Genomic DNA, 21962 nt, shown 5'->3' on the forward strand with positions numbered 1-21962 from the left:
ACTGTCCTCATTTACAAAGTGCTTCTACTTAGCAAAAGTTAAAAAAAAAAAAAAAAAGGCAGCTAGTTTTTAATTCACTAGACAGGAATTCAGAGATATTCAGGGATTACTGAGCATGCACATATCCCAGAAGGTGAGAGACTGGCATTTTAGGCTTTATAAAATTAATAATGGGCTGCTGATTCACTTGGCATTAACAAATGTTTACTTATAAGCATCCTAGATTACTGAAAATAAAAAAAAAAGTGTTGAGCAGTAAATTATGTGAAATAGATCTATTGATAAATGAAATGAAATTAAACTTGCTACAATTAAAAAAAAAAAAAAAATCAGGCCTTTCTGTTATTGGATGGGTGATTGCTTCTAAGTTACCATGGAAGCTCTTCCTTTAACACTGCTAGAAAAAAAGGAAAAGGAGTTCCATGAATCTGTGATCTGACTTTTTTACACTTTTTTTCCTTTAAGTGCAGTTCTAAAAAGCATGTTCAATAACTTTAGGAATTTAACTTTAAGCATGAAGAAATTTGCAGAAGAGATTCTGCAAAATACCATTGGAAGGAGTAACTGTTTGTATGACAGTAAACAGCACAAAGGTTAAGCTAACAATAACCTTGAAGACAGACCTCTCAACAGACTGTTTGCCAAAGAATTCATTCAAAGGTATCTGTTACCACAGTTGTCTTAATATGAGTAACATGATTTTCAAAAGTCTGGCATATCCACAGATCTCACGAGAACTAATGCCAAGTGGAGGTGTTCAGTATTTGTGACAATTGGGTCATTTCTACTTAACTGCAACCACTGTGGAACCTCTGTCTTGAGGTGTCTTACAGGAGCCTGAAATACTGATATGCTACAGACTGACCAGTATATTCATGGTATGTAAATTTTATTTCAGCTCTGTGAAGCAGAGGTACACATTGTAACTTTAACGTATAGTTCAAAACCTCTCCCTTTAATCCAATGCAAACAGAATGCACCACTCTTGGCTCATTGATAAAGAACTTATGCCATTTGTGCCTGTGACCTCATACTATCCCAGACACTGAAAGGCTCAGGTCTAGAGTAAAGCAATAGACCCCGAACTTTTAATTGGAAAACAGTTTTTTTTTTCTTTTTTTGACACAAATGTTGTAATTTCTTCTGTGCTGCCACTGTATTCTATTAGGTTGTGTGGATTTATTGATTGTTTTGTTCTGTTTTGTTTTGTTTTGGAAAGGCAAACAACTACTGAGTCTGGTGTTAGGTTGGAGAGATGCCTTTTCCTGCTTGCTTATCACCTGCAGAACAGGAACCTGGAAGAGGCTGTCTGGAGAGGTGGTGAATGTCTTTGCCCCAGAGACATTCAAGGTCAGGCTGGACAGGGCTCTGAGCAGCCTGGTCGAGCTGCAGGTGTCCCTGCTCACTGCAGGGGAGTTGGACTACCTGACCTTTAAAGCCCTTCCAACTCAAACAATTCTATGATTCTATGATTCTATCATTCTATCATTCTATCATTCTATCATTCTATCATTCTATGAACACATATGGAGCAGGGAAGAGCTACTGGCTTTCAGAGTGACTGGCTTCTGGGACTTAACAGGGAAGGACAGGTCTTGGGGCTGGTTCAGGAAGAGGGGATGTCAAAGGGTCAAGAGAGGGCTCAACTACTCTAGTGAACTTCTAGAAAGATTTATTCATGTTCTTCTAACTTCTCTCTGAAAACTCAGGGCAAGAAGGTGAACTGTGTGCACTTCTATCTGTGATAGAGAAGTCCCCTCAAGTGATGTGGGACTTCTTGTGGGGCACCATGCAAAGATGGTTCAGGCAAGGTGCAGCAATGCAATGTCACAGCAGCTCTCATCACATGTCCCTGGGGTATTGCAAACTAGAGCATGGATGCTACTGCACCTTACTCATTAGAGCATGTGTTCTCTTGTACCATAAAAAGGAAACATACAGAATTATTTCTCTCCTAGACCATTTGTGGGTGAAGATAAAGAACAGTTCCTGTTATTCTTCCTTCTGTCACCCAGTCTTGAAGATGGAACACCAAAACTTGAGTTAAGTTACTCCAGTCACTGTTACGAAAAAAAAACAAAAACCCTCAAGCAATTCTCTGTCCTGCTTCAAAGTTCAGCACTACCTGAAAAAAAACCAAAACAGCTTGGTCCCAGTCTGGTCATCTGGGGACAATACAGGGATGGCGTCCAGACTTGCAGATGTGGGATCAGGAAAACCAAGGCACAGGCAGAACTGAACTTGGTGAGGGATGTTAAAAACAGTATGAAGACATTCTACAGGTATGTTGGCCAGAAGAGACAGGCCAAAGCAAGTATACCTCCTCTGGTAAATGTAAAAGGAGAGTTGACTTCAACAGATGAGGAGAATTGGTATAAGGAATTGGTTGAAAGGCTATAGACAAAGGGTGGTGATCAATGGTCCAGAGTACAGGTGGAGGCTGGTAACGAGTAGTGTCCCCAAGGGGACTGTCTTGGGACCAGTGCTCTTTAAGATCTTTATCAATAACATTGATGACGGCATCGAGTGCACCCTCAACAAGTTTGCTGATGACACCAAGCTGAGTGGTGCAGCTGACACAATGGAAGGAAGGGATGCCATTCAGAGGGACCTCAACAGACTTGTAGGCCCAGGTGAATCTAATGAGGTTCAGCACAGCAAAGTGCAGTGTTTTGCATTTGGGCCAGAGGAATCCCAGGCATATATACAGACTGGGATGAGCAGTCCTTGAGAGTAGCCTGGCAGAGAAGGACCTGGGGGGCCCTGGTGGATGAAAAACTTATTGTGAGCCAGCACTATGCTCTTACAACTCAGAAAGCAAATGGTATCCTGGGCTCCATCAGAAGCGGGGTGGCCAGCAGGGAGAGGGCCACCTCTCTACGCTGCCCTCTCTACTCTGTCCCTCTCTACTCTGCCCGCCCTCTCCACTCTGCCCTCCCCCCATCTGGAGTACTGCGTCCAGGTCTGGAGCCCCAATATAAGAAAGACAGGGAGCTGTTGGAGAGGGTCCAGAGGAGCGCCACAAAGATGATCAAAAGGCTGGAGCACCTTCCCTACAAAGGCAGGCTGAGGGAGCTGGGTTTGTTGAGCCTGGAGAAGAGAAGGCTGTGGAGTGACCTCATTGCAGCCTTCCAGTACCTAAAGGGAGCCTATAAACAGGAGGGGAGCCAACTCTTTGAAAGGGTAGATAATAGCAGGACAAGGGGAAATGTTTTGAAGTTGAAGGAGGGAAGATTTAGGCTGGCTATCAGGGGGATGCTCTTTACCATGAGAGTAGTGGGGTGCTGGAACAGGCTGCTCAGAGAGGTTGTGGGTGCCCCATCCCTGGAGGTGTTCAAGGCCAGGTTGGATGGGGCCCTGGGCAGTCTGGTCTAGTATTAAATGTGGAGGTTGGTGGCCTTGCCTGTGACAGGGGTGTTGGAGCTTCATGATCCTTGAGGACCCTTCCAACCTGGGCCATTCTGTGATTCTATGATTCTATGGTACAGCTTTCATGCCGCGTCTCTGCTTCAAAGATATGTAAAGATTTCAGCCTTGCCTTTGCAAAAAAGAGAGAACAAGCACTTTCCCCTTCGACCTATGGAAAAGACACTCACAATACAAAGCAGTGGGTGTAACTGCAGCTGCCACAAGCAGGAAAGGATGGCTGAGGTAAGGGCAGGGCAAAAGCCAACAGAACACTTGGCGGTAGGAACTGAAGCTTCTGTGCACAGAGAGCTCTAAAGCACTTTGAAGAAAGACACTGTGTAGTGCAGAGTTTCACCAAAGTTATTTTCAGTGTCACACCGCTCACACCGTTTTACCTAAGGAGCTGGGCACCCTTGCCTACCACAGGCAGCAAGAACATGCTTTGGGTCCTAAAGCCACATTCTGCTCTAAGGATGAAAACACCTAGGGGGAAAGTTTTCAAAATACACTCTGAATTGCCATATGGTATTCAAAAGATCTGAAATTGAGGTTGCATGAGGGGGGGAAAGAAGTTAATTAAATTGTTAGTAAATAGCTACTAATATTTGCATTATAGGCATTTAAACTCAGTATGCTGTCTCTCTTTTGTATCTCCTGCATCTGTTCTGATTTTCTGTTTCATTGTAAATGCGTACAGCACTCTAAGAAAAGGCATCTTGTTCATCTTTGACAGGGAGAAATTAAAAAGACAGTTGGCATTTTGGACTGTAATTTTGTTGCTATTAGCATACAATAAAAGTTGGCTTGCTACACAGAGTTTTCAGCTCTTGCAGGTGCTACAGTAAGTATTCTTCTACACCGGAATGTTGTACCTTTCCAACTACAGCCCATTTTCCCAACTACAGTCCGGGGAACATATTTTTGAGGGAATAGAGGTGAGCTGTACTGTACTGGCACCTGAAAGTTACACCTTGTAACAGTGCTGTTTTGCCAGGTATTACTGAAAACAAGAGAGGAAAATAAGACAGTCTCTTGCAGAGAACTTACAACATGTCAGGCAAAGGAAAGTGGGAACGCAGACAGGCGTGAGATGGGATACGACACAGCCTGAGGAAGTAGAGACAGGAAGCCTGGAAAAGCAATCTAGACTTTTTAGAGCATTTTCTAGAACACTATTCTTCTAGTTTTGTTTCCCTCCAAAATACTCTAGGACAAGACAACTTACTCAAAACTGTCTGCAAGTTAGCCAGAAGAAATCAGCTTTTGCCTTTTAATGAAGATTTAAAACAGAGCAGGGGTAAAGCAAGAACAGGGAAGAAGTAGAGTAAGGTATTACTATAAAGGTTGCACTTCAAACTGTGGGGCCTTTGAAATAGGACTGCCTTTGCTTTTCACTTTGGAAGTTCTCAGAGTCTTGCCAGAGAAAACGTGCTAGTGCAAGCAAGGCTGACCTGAGAAAATGACTCATGGTACCTGACTCAAAGGTATAGCGAAGTAATATGGGGACGAGGCCTTCACTTCTCTGTAATGCTAAGTGGAGGAGAAGGGTTGTGATGGCTTGTGATGGTACTGCTGTTGAGATACCCAGCCCAAGACACTTCAGAATGACCTCAGTGCTCCCCGTCAGAAACCAGGCCTCTAGGCCTGACATTTCAGACAGAGAAAGCCAAATGCACAAGACACTCCAGAATCACTGCAAAAATCCTGGGCATGGACTTGAAAATGCTCAGTGTTCACCATCATTTATCAATTTCCCTTTGTGATCAAATATCCTGAGGATTTTCACTTTCCTCTGGCTAAAAACAGCGTGTTACGGAGAGCTTCTTTGTGTGCAGAAGCCATGTGAGCTTTTACACCTGCATGCAAAACAAAATAAATGTGTTTTGTTACTACTTTGAACCATATAGCCACTTCTATTAAAAGCTGCATGCAAATAGCTATCTTTAGCGTGCCACAGATTAGTCATATTTGTTTTCCAAGGAAGATTATAAATAGTGTTTAGGGGGGAAACAGAATGTATTTTGCAAATGAGCCCAGATGGAAAACTAACAGATGGCCCTGTACTGTATTTTGTATGCTCAACCCTACATTTAAATTAAAAATTTTCATAATTAAGATGAAGATCCGTAACAAAGCTAGCTACTTGTCCTGTGCAGCATTATATATCATGCACCACAGGTATCAAGTTCAGACTTTTCATAAAATAGTTGTAGAATGTGTAAGCAAATTTTGCTACATAATTAGTGAGGGAGCGGGGAGGGGGAATAGGAGGAAAAAAAGAGCAGGAATAAAAAGCAATTCATGGAAATTAAAGAAAGAGGAAAATGAAAACATTGTGTACAAACACATGCCACACAGAAAGATACCTAGCACCATCTGGCTTTTTTCCTTTGCGAATTCAATGACCTGCCTCCATTCTCAGAAAAGGAAGGGAAAGAAAGGTCACATTTTTTACAGCCTTTCAGCCTAGAACTGCTAGGCCAGTGGGATTTTCCCTTTTCATTGCCTGACTGAAATGGGGCTCTTTAATTTTAAGAACTGGAAGGTCAGATAAACTGTGATCATAGCCACACTCTATATTTTGCAAGCAGAAGCAAGGACAGTGATTTGCATGTTAACATTTCCCTCCCCATAAAGCAATGTCTGTATGCACGATTGGTGTAACAGCTACAGACCCAGTTCCTAAAGCTGGAACATTACTCCACATGTGGTCTTATGGTCAGGGCATTCAGCAGAACTCACCTCTTTGACATGAGGTGGAACAGGGGGTCCCTCCTCAGCATGAAACCCCATCCTGTGCTCCCCACTGCCCAGAGCATTGCCCCAGCATGGGAGAGATGTGGCTCCTGCATTCACACCCAACAGCCTCTTGGGTGAGAGGGAGGAAGAGGTGCTACTGATAGGCTGTGTTGAAATTGATTGCTCTTGGGTCACCCAAGATTCAGGAGGAGTAAGAATGGCTTCAGAGCGTTTCTGACTTCCCAGTGTGCTCTCTGAAGTGTTCTCCTTGGCTGTCCTAATACATAAGCCAAGCTTCCAGGCATAGCCTCATGGCAAGATGTACAGCCTCTGTACAAAGGAACAAATACCACCCACATACAACTGCCAGGGGTTCTGCAGGGGTTAATAAAAATGATACTACAAGGAGACACTCAACTGCAAGTCAGCAACTCACTAGTTTTACAAGTCAGTTCACTGTGGTAGAAAACATGCTTTATTATCAGATAGCTGCTTCTGCCACTCTGACAGTCATAACATTTAAGTGCCTTACCATAGTGCATTAAATAGCATGACTCGTGATGATCATCTTGCTCATTTTCCTGCTCAGCTCATCCCCATGGAGGGAATTCTAGGTACAGCAGAGTGTCTTGTTTTGCTACAGTATGTACTATTTTTGGATGTGTTGTGGTGTCTATTTTAGTGAAGGAATGACTGAAGCTGCATGCCTTGCATTGGAGCACAGCAGAGGATGCTTGTGACAGCTTTTCCCTGCTGCAGAAGTCTATTCCACAGTCACAGCCCAGTTCCCAGGATGGCAAAGGCAAGCTTGCCTTCACAGGACATCTGATAATGAAAATAGCCTCAAAAATATGGGCAAAGATGACAAAGATAAACAATTCCATTTCAGATTAACCCATCTGATAGTATTCTCAGGCATTTGTTGTCCAAATTGTAAATCCAAGCAAGGTGCTGTTTTCATCCTAGGGAGTGCTATCGTACTGCTGCCAATGTTCTTTCAGAATCTTCTATGTAGGTTTGACATTTCTGGAAGATTTCTCCAAGAGAAATGCCCACTTGTCAAATCCTCCCTCCCTGCTTTTCGTTCTGTGTGTACCACTGATCCGATGACTGCAGAGACATCTGCTGGTTGTTATATGCTTTGAGTGTTAATTAATTGTAAGTAAGAAAGAAAATTCCTCAAATCACATTTAGATTCTTTACTTTCTTTATTTCTTGAAGTTTGTTGAAATAAAGTTTGATTTATTGGTGCAGTGCTGGAGTAAAAATTTGAACTAGTCTGTTTCTGTAATGGTATTTATTAAAGTTCTTGAGTTGCAGGAAATCTAGTTTGAGCTTGAGCTTGAGTAACTCTTATTTAGAGTCAGGTACATTTAGAAGTTTACGGTAACTCCCACATCCTACATGCAACTTTCTAGTATCTTCTGTACATCCAAATAGCCTTGTGGCTTTACTTCTGCACTGCAAGTGCAAATTCTTCAAAATAAAGAATATTCCTTATCTACTTGTGCAGTACTGTAAAAGCTAGACACTACCTTCTACTTCCAGTAGTGTATATGGCTTGCTTTTCTGCATGTATGAGTATAGGAAAGGTGTCTTCAATTCTTGCCATCTGCTGCAACTCATCCCACCCCACCCTGACCCTACACTGGCACTGTTAGTCAATTCCACTTTAAGAAGTTCTTTCCACATTATCAGCTTATTTGCACTACTGTGCTGACCTGGTAATCCATCAGCACTGAAACACCAGTTTAATAATCAACATGCAACCTAATCTGGGATTTCCAGGCAGGTGAATTTGACTGTAAATCAGTTCTGCACACAGGTTTGTCTCTTCTGTTCTTAACTGCACCTGAGCAAAATTTAATTTGTATATGATTGCCTAATATATTGTTTCAGCTTTTTGCATTTCCAGAAGTCACATTTCCATACTGAACACTTCTTGGAGAAAGAAAATGACTCATTCATTAATTCAAATGTGACAAACAAAATCGTTAATACTTCTCTTAGCTAGTGTTACTTGAATTTACAGCCCATGTTCTACAAAGGCTTTGTGTCTATAGTAGTAGCAAAGCCAAAAAACCCAAACAGATAGGTATAAGGATGAAGGAGAAATCATTTGTTTCCATTTGAGCTTGCTTTGTAAATTGCAGTTATTTTTTCTGTTCACATTCTGTTATCTGTTCTGTTGTCATCAGGAGAGGATGGGATGTTTCCTGGTGCACGCTTTCTCAGCTTGGAAAAGGACAGGCAACAAAGAGAGGCTTGACCCTCTAGTTCACATTTTGTGGAAAGCCAGAGCTCAATGTTGTGAATTGTCTGTTTGTGGAATAGTTCCAGAATCAGCCCCAGGCCACCACCAGCAGCTGCAGCACACCATGGCCGTGGGCACTCTCCTACAGGGCTGAAAAGACCCAAATCCTCCTCTTGCCTCTGAGACACAGTGCAGTGATGCTATGGACTCTCTCTCCCCCCTGACACAGCAGCTGCAGTGAGAGCCCCAGCCAACATGGGGTCTTGGTGCTGGGATGGTATTTCTCAGAGGAATGATCTCTGGAACATAGTCAAGAGATCAAATGCACGGGCTGCTGATAGAGAGCAGAGAAAGGAGAAAAAAAGGCAATGTGAGCATTTCCTAGTAGAAAGGCATATGAAGGAATTCATGCTGGGATTTTCACTGAAGGAAATAATATAAGCACAAGTTCTCCTAACAGTGCTGCACAGTCCCAGAATCAGACCCTTGCGCAGGCAACCTGCCTGGGGGATAGGCTATTTCTTTTGGGTAAACACAGCAGCTTTCTCTTTTCATTTTCCATCTTTTTTTCTATGAGTATATCTTTTTCAGGGCTGCAGCCTTTCTGTATCTACCTTTGTGACTACAATGACTCAATACTTACTATAGGACCCATCAAATCAAAGGGATCCTCGTTGCTAAAATCTAACGCTAGGGGCTGTCAGCTCCCTTAGCTGCCTCACTGTGACTGGTGAGGTGACAGACCACGTGTCCCAGAGCAGGCTGTAGTAGAGGTTAATAGTCATGGGGACACCTGGGCTACACTGCAGACAGGAGAGCAGGCATCCATGGCAAACCTTTTTTCTCAAGGCCTGCTCAGACTAGGAGTTTGATAAAGATGCTTGTGATATTATACGCAAATTGATCCTTTGAGAAATACATGCTGGGGCACTGTATAGTAAGTCCCCATCAGTGCTTGATCACCATTTAGTGTCTTTTCCCCAACCAGATTCAGAAATGCCTGCTTTAGGGTAGGTGCAAAGGCTCACACTCACAAATACACTCCCTCTGCCAATGGACCCACCAGGTGGAAAAATACTGGTGTGACAAACAAATATGTGAGACAAACCCTGGGGACAGCTGCAGATTTTAGAGAAGTGACCCAGCACAACAGCACAGATGGAAGCAGTCATGGGGAGGAGCAGAGACTCGCTTTGGCTGGTTGTACCCATTCAATCACAGGAAAGACATTTGGCTTGGCAGCAGGTGACATGACTTGGGAAGGACCATTTCTGTCACTCTGACCTTGGGATGTCCTTTCTCAAAGCATTCTCCAGCTGTTTCAGTTCCCAAGGAATGAAACAATCATTGCCCAATATGAATATTTTTTCTGGAGTTCTTCTCCACAGAACAAAAATCTTAGTGGCAAGTAAAATTGGAGTCCTGATCTTAATCTAGGAGAAAGAGGAAAAGGAGAATGAGAGAAGGACTATGTTGTTTTATGTCTTGAAGGAAACAGCAGAGCTTTGTAGCATCTGCCTCCTTCTGACTTATACTCACATGTTCTGACCAAGCTGACAATTAAAAAAAGTAAATCTGTCATTATGATCATTATGTTTTCTTGACACAAGAATTCCACTTAACTCACAGAGCCTGCAACTCTCTCTTCCTTCAAGAATTTTTTGTTTTGTCTTCAAACATTTTGGCCACCTTTAGTCAGCAAGTCTTGAACGATATACTTCAAGACCTAGAAGCACTTTCACTATTGACAGATGAGGAGTAAAATTTGTAACAAGACTGTTTCATAATATGGGATAAAACACAAATGCTAGGGGAGCTATGGGGCTACAGCTTTGTTTTTAGTCTATCTAAGAGGTTTTATTTCCAACATCTGTTCTCTGCTTGCTGTGCTGTTAGCTGATGCAGAAGTTTCGGCTGTTTGCAGACGAAACAAGATAATTTGTTTTTTAATTCCTTTCAAGTATATCTCTATCTAAATCATTCTGTTCCAAGAACTAAAGTCAACAGTGGCAATTTATGCATGATTGTGAGCACTTGTCAAGGTTAGCTGAGGCGAGGTGAAGGCTTCTGACCCAGTCTGAGGAGAGTGCTGTAATTCTGTGCTGGGCGGGACTGCCTGCAATCTTGCTGCCGATCTAAAGCCCATCCAGGCAGAGCCCTGTAGCCCTGAGCCTGCTGCAGCCAACTCCGCTCAACGACAGCTGAATGAGTGTGCTGGTCAGTGCTGGGACAGGTGGCTAAGGTGGGGACTCCATCTCCTGATGCCTCATTTTGGGAGCCTGCAAATACCAGGTGAGGCCAAGATACAGTAAAGGACATGCCTGGAAGCAGCAGGCTGTGTGACTGATGGCACTTGGATGTTTGTTTGTGGTTGCAAAGCCCCAGAGAAGAGGTCTGAACTGGGCTTATGATCAGCGCGGGGAATCGAGTAGAACCTGATGCATAGGCCTGCTCCCTTCTGAAAGGTGGATGCAGCTCAGTGCAGCTTAGTTTATGTCTTATGCTGTCCTGCTGTGTTATATCACAGGCACTGTGAGTACTGCTGGTGATCAAAGTCACAACTTAAGCAAGCAAGTCTCTGAAACTGCCACAGCGGTGAGGATAAATACTGACTAAAGTCAGGATTTCTAAATGCTCTAGAAAAAAATCATCATGCGAAATTAAGTGCAGGAAGATATATGTGTCAAGCATTCCTCCCTGTTTAAGGCAAATGTGGGGAAAATCTATGACACAGCTGTTAGGATGCGGTGACCAGTTATGATGCAAACATAGCAAGCTGCAGCAGAAGGACTGAGAGCTGTGTCCTGAAACCGAACAACCTTCAGTGGGCACGCAGCAGGCCTACAGTGCCCTGGAAAGGGGGATAAGAGGAAAATTATAGAATCATAGCATGGCTAACGTTGGAAAGTAACTTAAAGATCATCTAATTCCAGCCTCTTTTGTGGGCAGGGCTGCCATCCACCAGCTCAGGCTGTCCAGGGGCTATGCAACCTGGTCTTGAATGCCTCCAGGGGTGGGGCATTCACAGCTTCCCTGGACAGCCTGTGCCAGTGTCACATCACCTTCTGAGTAAAAAATTTCTTCCTAACTTCTAATCTAAACATCCCCTCTTTTAGCTTAAAGCCATTCTCCCTTGTCCTATCACTATCAGATCATGTAAAAAGTCAGTCTCCTTTCTGCCTGTAAGCTCCCTTTAAGTACTGGAAAGCCACAGTGAGGCCTCCCCACAGCCTTCTCTTCTCTGAGACAAACAAGCTCAGCTCCCTCAACCTTTCCTCACAGGAGAAAAGCTCCAGCCCTTTGATCATCTTTGCAGGCTCTCTCTGGACCCTCTCCAGCACCCCCACGACCCTCCTGTGCAGAGGCCTGGACACAGATGGGGCCTCATGGGAGTAGAGTAGAGGCAGCCAATGCCCTCCCTCTCCCTGCTGGCCACCCCTCTCCTGATGCAGCACAGGATACTGTCGGCCTTCCAGGCTGCAAGAGCACACTGCTGGCTCGTGATTTTCATCCACCAGGACCCTGACATGTGGAATCAAGCTCTATAACCCGGATAGGTTATAAAGCAGGTATGTTTATTCGGCTGGCTGGGTGCAAGGGGGATCACTTCACCAAAATTGCACACCAGCAAGCAAAAATGCTACAGATTTGTAAGCCAAGTCCACACATATTCAGCAGAATTCTTGGAAGCCATCTACCTATTCATTATCCTTCCAGAAATTTGTTTTCATACTGCCTCTCCACTGGTGCATGCGTTGTCCGTAGTAGGGGTCTCCCTCTGGTGGTTGTGGGGATGAAGTCAGAAGTCTTCCTCATGAAGGCTCGACATCTTTCTCGGTCTGACCTTTTTACAGTGCATTCAAACCGGTCAAAGCCATAAATTTTGTATTGTTCCTTCCTTTGTGTTTGCACAGCTGACCATGAAATGTTGAGATGTCGTTCTCCTTCCCTAGTTTTCTAAAGCTAGCTTATTTAACCCCTATATGTTCAAATCCTAGACCCACCTGAACTCCTGATCTCAACCCACATGTACTTCTTGGCAGGGTTGTTCTCAGTGAGCTCTCCCAGTCTGTAATCATATTTGGGACTGCCTTGATCCAAGTGCAGCACTTTGCACTTGGCCTTGATCCTCAGTATGTTCTCATTTGCCCACTTTTTGAGCATGTCCAGGTCCCTTGGGATGGTATTCCTCCCTTCTACTGTGTCAAGTGCACCACTCAGCATGATGTCATCAGCAAACTTAAAGAGGATATGCTCATTCCCACTGTCTATGTTGTTGATTAAGATGAAGAGCATAGGCTCCAAAGATGGACTTGGGGGACACCACTCCTTACTGGCCTCCATTTGGACACAGAGCCCTTGACAGCAACCCTCTGGCTATGACCACCCAACCAATTCTTTATTCACCTTGTATTCCAGCCTACAAATCCTTATCTCTCCAATTTAGAGATAAGGATATGGTGTGGGACCATGTCAAAGTACTTGCACAAGTTCAGGGAGATTACATCAATTGCCCTTCCTTTGCTCACCAGTGCTGCCACTCACTCACAGAAGGCCATCAGATTTGTCAGGCATGATCTGCCCTTGGTGAAGATGTGCTGGCTGTCTCAGATTACTTCAGCATTTCACATGTGCCTTAACATCTCTTCCAGAAAGATCTGCTCCATGATCTTCCCAGACACAGGACTTGTTCTGTGGATGTGCTTTACAGAGCCTGGGTGCAGCTCTGGGCCAGCCAGCCAGCATGGAGACCCTAGGCTGCTCCCTTCTCCAAGAGAGTACGTCCATGCTTGTCCTGCACTAGTCTACACAGACCTTTATATTTTGTGGTAAGTTGGCTGCTTGGTAAGGGCAGAGGCAGTGTTTCTAGGAACTAACAATGCTCTCAAGTTACCTTATTTTACTGTCTTCAACCCATGTTTTCGAAGTTCTCTTTTAAGCAAACAGTTTCACTATACCTGAGGGAACCTCTGTTCTTGCATCCCGTATAGTACAAGGCTGGGGAGACAGACACATGGCATGCTGAATACAGCTTCTTGTGGGTTACTGCAGACCCCAGTCTGCTGCAGTTTTCAAAATACATAAACTTGTACAGCTCTGTTGTGATTTTGGCTCTGTTTCTGCAGTAGATGTGTAACTGAATTGCCTTCCCAGAGAGCTGGATGACTCTAGCTTTTTACCATGCAGATGTCTTAAGGATTTCTAAGTATCTGAAAAGGACATCTTGGACAGTCTTTCCATAGATAGCTCTTGAATCAGGCCTGCAGAAATAGTTTGCTGAGTCCTGTTTCATAACATGGTACTGAGATTACAATAGGTAGAGACAAAAGAGACAGGAGCAAGCTGTTACCTTGTCTTTATTAGGGTATTTTCAAGTAGCCAGGATGCTGGTTTTTTAAAAGCTGACATTTCTCCTTTTCTTAGAATTGACATTTTTGCAAGGAAAATAGAGAGGTCCTTGTTCCTGCCTCAGGCAGCACAGCCATCCTAGTGGAGGCAATGCCCCAGAAGTTCCTGCACAGTGTTAAGGAAGAGCCTGTGAAGTGCTGTTACTGCAGTGCTGTGATTGACAAGGTACTCTGAGCTCAGCAAGAGGAATTGCCCCTGACTTCTCCTTGTTCCTCAGGCTTTGCGCTTTGCTCAACAAGTTATGTTGGGATTTTGTAGTTTCTTGACACCACGTGCTAATCACCTTAATTAGGAGCAGCCAGACCATCTGTTTTTGAAGGGCTTTTATTCCTACTGTTGCAGTGGCAGCAGAGTCATCAAAGTGAAGCTCTTGCTGCCATCTTTTTGACATGTGCTCTGCAGCATCATTATCATGTGGTATATATTTTGTGGCAGGAGATACTGACAAAGCATGAAATCCAGGAAAAAGCAGCTGAAGGACAATATCCTGCTAAAAGGTAGTTATGTTTGTAGAAGACAAGAAAAAAAGCCATTAAAAATATAAGCATATCTGGTGGTTTACCACTCTTGGGCTGTGTCTACCTTTCTTTTTTGCTCTTCTTAGAGACTCTAACCCTAACCTTGGCATTAAGTTTAAAAATACGTCTGCTCAAGCAACTCAAGTCTAACCATCTATGCAGGTAAATCTACCAGACAAACAAACACTTACCAGTTGTTTTCTCCTTCTCCAGTTTTCAATGGGGCAAGTACAAATCTTCGTATATAACTTTGCACCACAGTGGAATTTGGCTTTTTTTTCTGAAGGAGGAAAAAGGCTAGATGTCTCTGGCACAAGCTGAGCCCTGAGATACAGACAAGAATCAGATTCTTAGGGACATAAACCTCTTATCTGATTGTAGCTTTTGAATTCTGGGCCTTTTTTTTTTTTTCTTTAATTGTCTGCAGGTGTTTTATCCTTGTTCTTAAGTGGAAAGGAAATGTCAAAGATCTATCTTTATAAGGAAACAAAAATGCTGATAGGCCACATCTTCCCTAGCTCTCTACAACAAAGCAGAACTAGTGAAACAAGATTAGTTTTTAACCCTGTTTTTCCGCTGCTTATAAAAAAACGAACAGAGCAAGATTACTGTTTCTGCAGGTAGAAAAAAGCATTATGAGATTGCTCCCCTTTCTACTTTTTCATGTGTTTCAGAGCTGAACAAACTGCAATAAGAAAGTTATCCAATGAAAGCAGTCTTCACTGCAGTTTAGAAATGGTGTATGCACAGGCTTACATCCTTACATACTGCTTCTTTCATAAGAGTTTGTAAATACACTTTGTGGACATTTATATGTTCTTCATTTGCTTGCAAAGAGTTTACTTCATCTTCAGGCTTGTCATCCCTTACTAGTGGGTCAGCAGCAAAAGGTGCATTCAAACGCTTTGGTTTCTTAGTTAGAAATTAAGAAAGGAGACTAAACCATACAAAGCACTGTGTAAATACTCACAAATACAGCTATGAAAAATGTCTGAAAGGCCGCTTCCATAAAAATAATAAGACACATATAAAGGAATATGTGGCAGAATCACTTTGTCAAGATTTAAGAAAATGCTCATGAATAAATATGCCTTCTGTTCTTTTTCACCCTGTGTTGCTGTATGTGATACTATCTTTCCTCTGATCTGTTGCCCATCCCTGCTGGACCTCCCTGGATTATTATAAAGTATCCCCTGCAGGATAGCGTTCTTGGATGAAGTACAGAAAAAGGCCGCTCTGCATAATAAAAACAATGTGAAGGAGTCATTCATTAGATTGGCATGTTGTTGTTTTTGCTGCTTGAATGGCAGATTTACTGGTCCTCTCTGTGTAGGTATTTATTGCTTAGATGGGGGAGGAAACTGAATCATAAACATCTCAGTGACTTTGAATAAAAGCTAAAGAAGTGCTGAGGTCATTCTAGCAGCTTGTGTTTGTGGAGTGCAACAGAAGGTGTTCAGCAGAAGATAAATACTTGCTTCAGCCAGCTACACCAGAAATCTGCTCAATCCACATATTAGTTATTAGTTGTTTCTACAAATGACAGAACGGAAAGCAGTGATCTTCTCAGTCAGTTACTCTGTGTGCAATTTGCTCTTCCCAGGAAGATCTCTCTGGTTCCAATGTTGAAAAAAATGTGGCAGTGGCCAAAGTGCAATTGAGACATCCCAACAGCCAGCCCACTAGCCAGCCAAAAATAGTATTTTATATAATTCTCAACCTGAGAAGCATAGAAATATCTATATTAAGTTGCTTATCCACCACGAATAGTTGAGTAGGAGGTGGAATTAGGACAGGAGTGAGAATGAAACCCAACAAAGAAGCTGTTCTTCAGGCTTCGGAGTGCTTTCCTGGGGCACTCTTCTCATAAAACATGAGATACCTTTGTGCAAAAGGTGAAGCATAGACCAAAAACTGATGTAGAAAGTCAATTTCTGTACAATCCACTGTTTTTGTTTCAAGGTTCTTCTGTATCTTACCAGAAGTCAAGAATAATCTTCAGTTGCACTGTCCAAGGGTTGTAACATATTATTTCAAGTCATCTTAAATTCCAGCAGCTGTGAAACCTTGCTAACTAGTGAAGTAACTGACGACACCTGATTTGTGAGGCTCACATCCTCTTTTGGTAGTTGAGACCTGTTGGATATAAACTGCCACCTCAGCCAACTCAGATCAGAGTTTGCAACAGATCAAAGTTTGCAATGGCCTTGCATTGAGCAGGAACTGGACCAGATGACTTCCAAAGGTTCTTTCCAGTGTGAATTGTGAAATATTCATCTGAATTTGGATAGTAGCCTAAGGGAAACAGCAGAGATATGGAAGATCACACTACTGTTTTCCCACTGTGTGTCACTGTATCAGCCTAAACAAATAAATTTACTCTGAAATCAGTAACATTAGGGAGTCTGTGTAACTCAAGTGCCCTGTGTTCACTCTAGGAAAGAAATAACTTAATTCATTCCTCCCTCCAAGTAATGCCCTAAGCTGTGGCAAATAAACTAAAAAGGCTCTCCCCCACCTCCCCTCCCCAAAAAAAAGGAAGAAAAAAAAGACAAAAAGGAAAAAAATGTCTTAAAGATCTGCAATGGTTTCTCTGGTCTTTCTGAAACCAGAAGGCTGAGGACTTGTCATGAGTAGCAGTAACTGCTTGTTGTGTATGATGTGTAATCTGCATTTGCTCTAATGACTTTGAAGAAGCCTGCTTAGCAGCTGTTGTCTGACAGCCAGAAGAAAAGAAGAGAGATATTTTTCCCATTGCTCCCCCCTCAGCTATTCAGCCCCCTCAAATCCCCAACTGTTTCAAACAAGAAAGTGTCATCCTGACTTGTTTTGGGAGCTCTGGGGATCTTGAGTGTGTCTGCTGGAGAGAAAATTTGTTTTCTTCCACATAGAATTTATTACACATCCTTCCCAGTTGAAGTGGGCTTAATCTTTTTTTTTTTTCTTTTTTTTTTTTCCTTTTTTTAAGGGAATAATATGCTAATTACCCCAGTTTGTTGTTTGGAAGGCCTTAGCCTACGAGTGTTGATAGATAACTCGGTCTCTGTAAAAGCTGATGTGTTACATGAAAATCAGGATACTAAACACTGAACAGCAAATCAAGGTTCTCAGGGATTACCTACAGCTCTGTGACTGCGCTCCCAAGGAGTGTCTCTTGCCCCTACCTCTAATGTGAGACTAACCCTGGTCCTGATTCTTGAGCTGTTGCAAAGATTTGAGGAGCACATTTCTACAAACAGTGCCTGTCTTGACTTTAAAACTTGATGTGCTCAAACTGAGCACAACTCCCAAAAGCTATGGTGGTGCAGCAACCACAGCTAGAAGCACAAACACACTGGTAACACTTCACATACCCAACAGGACTGCTCCCAAGAGAGGAGTGGTACTCACACTACCAGGTATGCTGCATGTCCTGAGCTACGTCTTGCCCCACCAACTGACCCACTGATGGATGATATCTCACGGTCAGACCTGCTGTTAGTAATTCCCCTTTCTACCGTTGTACAGTATGACCTGTTTTGTTCATATTCCACGTAGCATCCATCTTTCCCATAAAAGGAGTTCTCACTTCTATGGAAAGAGTTTGGTTTTCCAGCAGCAATCCCTCACGAGTCCCTTTAGAGGGACACTTCTGAGAATCTGTAATATTGCCAGGTCATTGGATTTGGAAATAACTGTGGTGATACTCAGATATTCTCAGATTCTATAAAAGCCTGACAATGGGCAGGTGTCAATCCACGCTCTTATTCTGATATTTCAGGGTCCTCAGAATCCTTATGTGCATTTTTCTTTTATCCAGCACACACAGAGCAGCTACAGACTGCACAAACCTGGAACTCTTTAATGCAGTCTTCTCCCATCTGCATGGAAACCCACTGTGCAAGTGCATGTGAAAACATACTCCCATTTATCGCCTTCTGATGTTGCTCTCTTTAACAATAAATAAATAAATAGATGAGGACCACCAGGGGAGCTGTTCAGGCTTGACTGAAAGGATTCATACGGCTTGCGTCAAACATTCCCTTTGAATGGCAGATAATTACATAGTGGTGAAGTCCCTGCAAATATTCTGTATTTTGAAGGCTATGGCCTTCACCCAGAATACAGGAGACCACATTCAACTCTTCTGTTTGCTGGAACAGACTCGAAAGAAGTTGATGTGGTGAACACAGGGGTGTGGTCTAGGTAAACACCGCTCTTTGAGGATGGACTTCTCCACTGAGAAGCAGTAGATGTGGGAATTAATGGACTTCTGCCTGAATATCAAGGAAAATAATGAGGTGGTCGCCGGTAGCTGATTACAACAGAAGAGCAAAGCCACCTCCGATATTTATATCCATGCCTATTTAAAATGTGCAATCAAAACTGTTATTAACTTGGTCTATTTGGCAGCACAGCTCTGCCTCAGCTACTGCCTTTTTGCAGATCCAGTAAGACATGGGCACAGCCCATACCTTGTCTGCTGCCAGCCACTGACCAGGAGCACCCAGGAGCAACAGAAGGCAGAATGTGAAGGTTCTGGGACAAGACCACGTGCCATACACTACAGCTTGGCACAGCGGATCCTGCAGGCTGTGTCTCCTGCTATCCCCTGACCCGGTGTCCTTCAAATGCCCTCTAGTGGCAATGGCTCAGCCTGAGAGCCACATCTCACTGCGCAGCGCGAGCAGGGGATGTACTTTGCACAGTCAAAGCATCACCTGAAAGCTCATGCATGGAAAACATCTGATGTGTGCTGAAAGCCCCCAGCTCCCCACTGCTGTCGGGGCCGTATGCAAGGCAGAATCTGACAGCAAGCTTTGTGATTCCCTGAGCAGAAGACGAAGGTTAGGAAGGGAACTGGCATGCCCCTGGTGGCTGATGTTAGGTGGGCTCTCCTGGTATTTGCTCAGGATAGTGTTTTTCTTAAAGAACAGTGCCTGGGGGAGGGAAGGGAGAGGAGAAGGGGGGGAGTTTTCTTTTCCAAACCTCTGATTAAGTGGGGATTCAGAACTCCCCAGAACAGGGAAAAGATGAGGATCCGTGCCGTCCACTGAGGCAACGTGATTAGAGGCTGAAGAATAAAGGATCCTAACATAAACGTCTGCAGGGTTTGCCACTGACTCATAAGGATGTTTGGACAGACTGTTTATTGCTGAAGGTCCTCAAGGGTCACTGAGTGCCCTGTCCAGCTCACTGAAGGATTGCAGTGAGCACTGGTAGCTGTAGGTTTACTGAAGGTAGTGGGAGGGGAACAACACCTGACACTCCCACTTTCCAGTTATCATGAAACATGCTGTCGGTTTCTAAGGTCTCAGACGTGGCTTTGCGGCCTTCACTTTCAGGCTGGACCCATACCTTGCGGCAGCTGAAGGTTTGAAGGGAGCAGAGCGTGTTGCTTTTGCTTCTGCTGCTCAAGATCTTGAGAAGTCAAATTGCTGTGATGATGACAGTCAAAACATTTGAAAGGGACACTGACTGGAAATCCCGCTCATATTCTTGCTTGACTTTTTAGGGCCCTTGTCCTCTGATTATTACAGAGCTACTATTTTTATCTCGTGGACCAGCACTCTGTGCCTGCTACTTGGCTGACTCCTGCTTAGCCAGCACTCAGAAGCAGCGCTTCATTGTGTGTGTGGCCACAGAGGGGTTTTGTGATGCTGGGTTTGGTGTCATTAAGTTCTCACACCTGCTGCAGACCTCCGTCTACGATTTTAGAAAAATCGTTTCAAACAACTGCACTGCCTGTGTGTGAAGTGGCGGAGCTAAAGGAATTCTGTTTCCCACCCTGGTCCTTTTCAGCTGCAATGAGAGTTTGAGCTGAACGGGGGAGAGACCACCTCTTGGGACATTTGTACAGCACTTAGCACAATGAGGGCCAGGAGACCTAGTATTCCCCTGCCCCAGCTATGCAGAGAAAAAGAAAACAAGGCACTGCATCCCCATGTAAAGGCTGCCCTGATCTGAGCTGTGTGTGGATGTGTAAATTACAACAGATGATGCACTTAGCAATTATGTTCTTTGCATACATAAGCAGGAAGAACAGCTCCCAAACTGCCAATATCTCTCTTGATTCTCACAGAACGGCTGCATGTCACACGGTCACACAGCAAGGGGGCTGGAGGAAATGAGAGGAAGGAATGACAGAGGAGGAAGCTTCAGATGGGGAGAGATTTCCCTCTCCAACAGGGAAATGAACAACAGCATCTTTTTTTAAAGAGACTGAAATTCACCTGCATTTCTAAGCCTCTCTTTTTTTTTTTTTTTTTCTTTTTTCCAGGGTGTGTGATTTGAGAAAGAGACATTTTAAACTACATCTGAAATCAGAAGCGCATCTCCAGCCAACAGAGCATCAGTGTGCACAGCCCCAGGCTCCCTGTGCTGCAGGCGGCCTTATTGATAAACTCTGCTTTCTGACCTTCTCTGTACATCTTCTAGAATCTTCGTGTAAAAGAAAATATAAATTAAAAAATAGGCAAACAATAAAAACAAGCCAAACAAAAGAGAGCAGCATTTTCTTTTCCTGTCGTGGACCACTCCCCTCCTGAGAACTTCTGCTCTTGAATTGCACTGCTCTGTTGAATTGCACTGCTCTGCGAGGACCATGCAAGACAGCACCTCTCCACACTGGCTGTGCATTGAGCTTGTCCTGCCAGCATCTGGAAAGTCAGAGAGAGACTATGAGTACTGTGTGTGGCTTAGGACTCACAGGGTAGCTCCTCCTAGCAAGCGGTTGCTCCAGCCCTTGAAGGCTCCACACTCACATGCTGATGGAGGAAGATGGCAGCTTTTACAAATGTGGCACGCAGACAAGCTTCTACATTACTTGACACACACAGCCTTCCCTGGATTGGAGCGTCCCATGTCTTTTCAGCTCCCCTGCAGGCTTCAGGAAAAATAAATTCTTGGCTTCCTCTGCATGTGAATAAAGGTAGAGATTTCCAAACTCAATCTTCCCAGACATTTGAAAGATGACATAATTTGACATGAGTCAGCATGATTGGCAGGTCAAAGCATACTGCTGGCTCTCACAGCTCAGGAGAGCCTGGCAAATTGGCAGAGCTCTGACGCTCATCATGCCACAGCCTATGAGTTGCGTCTCTTTGTATTCTCTCTCTATCTACATTCAGAAAAAATATTTCACAGTTCGTATTATCTGGACCACATCAGGGCTCAGAAAGGGAGCGAGAAAATAGGAATGGGAGGGACACCAGCCTCCTACAAGCAGTCACTGAAGCAATGACTGAGACACTTAGGGCAAGCTTCTGAAATGGCACAGCCTGTTGGGTGGTGCTGAGCTCTATTTGAAAACTAGGCCAGAAGTATTGCAGTGGAAACAGCTGGTTACTGAGTGATTTTAAAAATCTGGCTCTTGTTTAGCTGCCTCCATGGGAACTGAGCTAAATTGAAAACCTGGCCCCAACCAGGCATGCTGAGCACTTCAAAATTGGTCCTTCTGCTCTTTGGAAATTTCAGCCGATGTTGCATTCTGCCAGTACTTGAGATTTCCTTGTTTTCAGTAGGAAAACTTCTGAAGCATTTCTCATTTTTGTTCTACATTTTTTGCTGCTGCTTTCTTTTTCAGCTAACACAAACATCAGTGTCTGTCAATTTTGCAGTCTGTTCCAGGCTCTGTATGCCAGCATGGTTACTGC

The 21962-nt window shown here is 43.8% G+C and overlaps 1 long non-coding RNA gene across 1 annotated transcript; it reads left to right on the forward strand.

Annotated features, from left to right (window-relative positions):
- The first annotated feature begins 10446 nt into the window (after nt 1-10446).
- LOC112530669 lies at nt 10447-21514 on the forward strand. Its single transcript, XR_003072456.3, has 4 exons — nt 10447-10693; nt 11718-11970; nt 13054-13230; nt 20588-21514. It is a non-coding gene; the product is annotated as an uncharacterized LOC112530669 (long non-coding RNA).
- Nucleotides 21515-21962: the final 448 nt, after the last annotated feature.

This window comes from Gallus gallus, chromosome Z (assembly GCF_016699485.2).
Source record: "Gallus gallus isolate bGalGal1 chromosome Z, bGalGal1.mat.broiler.GRCg7b, whole genome shotgun sequence".
Classification (NCBI taxonomy): domain Eukaryota; kingdom Metazoa; phylum Chordata; class Aves; order Galliformes; family Phasianidae; genus Gallus; species Gallus gallus.